This window comes from Adiantum capillus-veneris, chromosome 20 (assembly GCF_014529385.1).
Source record: "Adiantum capillus-veneris isolate H3 chromosome 20, ASM1452938v2, whole genome shotgun sequence".
NCBI lineage: Eukaryota > Viridiplantae > Streptophyta > Polypodiopsida > Polypodiales > Pteridaceae > Adiantum > Adiantum capillus-veneris.
In genome coordinates, this window is record NC_140950.1 from 13496547 (window position 1) to 13499977 (window position 3431).

The 3431-nt window shown below is 35.9% G+C and overlaps 1 pseudogene; it reads left to right on the forward strand.

Moving 5' to 3' along the window:
- The first annotated feature begins 636 nt into the window (after positions 1-636).
- Positions 637-1220, forward strand: LOC147432133 (uncharacterized; annotated as a pseudogene).
- Positions 1221-3431: the final 2211 nt, after the last annotated feature.

Sequence of the window (3431 nt, forward strand, 5' to 3'; positions counted from 1 at the left end):
AAGTAGGAAAACATTTAACAAAGAGCCTAAGAGGTTGGACAGGTGGTGGACCTTGCATCTTTTCTCCCATTCCCAATCGAGTCTAGCTATCCACCACTATATTGTATGAAGTGTAGCTTGGACAAGTGGTAGACCTTGAAACAAGAGACCCCTCAACATCAAGCCTAGTTTGGACCTATGGTAGATCTTACTTTTTTCCCATCCATAGTGGAGCCTAGTCTAGCCAGGTGGTAGACCTTACTTTTCTCCATGCTTCAAAGAAGCATAGCTTGCAGAAATTGTGAAGCTTTGTAAGTTTTTCAATTGGGATTTGTTTATAGCAATGAGGAAGTTGAAGATGGACTTTGGCATCTAATAATACCATAGTGTAGAAAATGTAGAAACTGTTTGTATTCTTTGAAACATAATAAATTTCTTTTTTTTCCAATTGCAGAGTCATCACTACAAGAAAGTGGGTCAACTATCTGTAGGCATGATGTGAAGGAAGGTTTTGAAGCACCCAACGAACCTCATCCAAGGCCTTGTCGTATATATCAATCACCTCCTTGTCACCTGCCACTTGCTGTCAAGAATATCAAAAGAGTGCTTGTTTTGGATCTTGAAGAACTACTTTTGAAGACAGTTGAAACAAAACATGGAGATTCTATGCCATCTTGGGCTCAACACATTCATCTTGTGGAGGACAAAGATGAAGTTTATCATGCGGTGCGCCTAGACGTAGAAATGTTTTTGGATTTCTGTGGTGAATACTTTGAGCTGCGGATATGGAGTTGCTAAAACCTAACAAGAGTGCAACACATCACACAAAAATGTTTCCCAAAGCATTATAGCAAGTTCAAGATCTTTATGAGTAACAAGTGTTGCCAAAATCCAAACATCATGTTAGGATTTAGAAGGGTTTATCATAAAAACTTGAGTGATATTTGGAAGATATTTGAGGACTTGGATGCAAAGAATACCTTGATTTTTGATGATAGTCCATTTAAGATGATGTGGAATATGCCAGGAACATATCTTATATTTCCAAAGATGTGGAGGCAAACACATGAGCAGCTGAAAGATTCTTGCAAGAAACGATTATTCCATGGTTACTTGGATGGTTGTATGCAAGAGACAAGAGAGATTATACCCGCAACACAATTGTAAATCAGTATAGCGATCTTGAGCAAATCATGTCTTCCATGTGTACGTGTCAAGGCAATAACATTAAAGAAGGTTGACAATGATCCTTTTTATGGCCAGATGATGTCCTTTTAGTATGATGTGTATTTGTATTACTATATAATTCAAAGGTTGTGTCAATTTGATGAACACTTGCATGGAGTGCACCCTAATCTAAGGGGACTTGCATGTATTTTATAGGGTATCCTATTATAAAGAAAATTATTTGTACACACAGTGCACCCTTGTCTAAGCGTACTTCCACGTATTTCTCCAGTGTATGCTATTATAAGGAGAATCCTATGTGATGGATTGTGCTCTGTTCTAAGGGACTTGTAATGGAGTGCACTCTACTCTAAGAGGACTTCCATGTATTACTAGAGTGTATCCAATTACAAGGAGAATCCAATGTAATGACAAAGCATCCTACTTTAGAACAAAAATGTGTCAATGAACTGTATCCTAGTCTAAGGGGACTTCACTATATTACTAGAGTGTATTCAAGTTTAAGGAGATTTCAATGTAGTTCTAGATTGCACCTTGTTTTTGGGGACTCATTTTACTAGATTATGGTTGTGTTTCATCATGATATATTTTAAAAAAATTATTTTTGTTCTTTAGCAATTCTATATCATTCCATCTCAAGGTTGCATCCATTTGTAACTAGGAGAAACTTATTTTTGATATCAAAAAAAACCTTACAAGTATGGAATGGAGAATTCATGGATGTGCAAGAAATATCTTGGTCTTGGCATGCATGTTTGCCTAAAACATTTATTTTTGTGTCCTTCATATAAAAGAGTTTTAGAACCTACAAGTCTTTGAAAGGAAAAAAATAAAGTCTAATTGTTTGCATTGGGAGAAAAGAAATCATGGACTTTGAATTGTGTGAGAGACTTTGTTTGGGGAGAAAAATGTTTGAATCAAGAATGGTTATTTTACATCCTCCATGTAAGAGAGTTTTGGAAACTAAAATATGATGAGAGGAAAACCATGGAGTCTAAGTGCATGTATTGAGATGTCAATGTATGCATGCATATCTTTATTAGGGTCTACGCATAATTGGAATGTTCTGGACGTTAACTTCTCCAATTTGGTATAAAATAACATATTTAATGTTTTCTTGTGGGTAGTATTTATTTCATTATATATGTTTTTAGCTTAATTTCTTGAACTTCAAATTAAACCTTCTATGTTGCAATGGAGAAGTACTTAGAGAAATTTTTATGTAAACACATTTGCTTACCCTTTCACTAATTGTAGCTTAGATAAGAAGTGGAGTTTGCATTCCTCCATAGCCTATCCTAGACAAATGTACCTTGAAACTAGCCCTCCTATGTTGCAATTGACATATGCTACACATTTTATAAATGGCTTGTACCTTAAGTGACAAATTTCTAGATTAGAGGTGTGTGTTGCTTTGATGTCATACACATGTGGTTTTATTTCTCAATGGGTGCTAACTTGGACAAGTGGTGGACCTTGAAATAAAAATTCAGGTACTCCACTTGACCTTAGCTTGATGAACAAGTTGTGGGCCTTTAAACCAATGTCTCCATGTTAAGATAAGTTGTAGGTAGGACAATAGAGTATAAATAATAATGTACTAGTCTCTTGATGGTGCAACCACCCAAAACCATAATTTTTTCTGGCCAATGTTTCTTTCAAATGTTTAGTGTAGTACAAAAAGTCAACACCTTGTACATGATATATTGAAAGTTGTCCAATCTGGGAATTGGGATTTTCCCACTTTACCTAATATGGTCTTTGTTTTGATTGTAAACATTGTGTTGTTACTAGCATCTCTGTAATTTTATGCTAACTAGCATACTCTATAGTGGAAATGGCCTATGACTTTTGAGAGTAGCAAAATTAGGAAAATTAGAGAAAGCATTTTTGTGAGATTACTTTGTGAGCATACAGGGTGAACTTAATTGATGGTAGAAACATAAACATAGTACTTAATTAACTTGGCATGAACAATACTTTTGCAAGAGAGAGAGTTTAGAGAACATGTCAACAATTGAGGATCAGATTTATGTGGAGCCGGTCCCCCCTCCAATATGCATTTGTATTATAGATTCTCCCATCAAGAGAGACTTGGTACAATACAATCTTTGTGTTCCTTGTGACCTAGGTGATGCAATGAAGATGGAAAGCTTTATGCATCATGAGCATAACATAAACTTTGCAAAAAGCATTAACTATCCCAAGCCTCAGTCCCAAGGCGTCAAACACCTTCGAAGGTGGAGAGAGCTAGCGGGGAATGA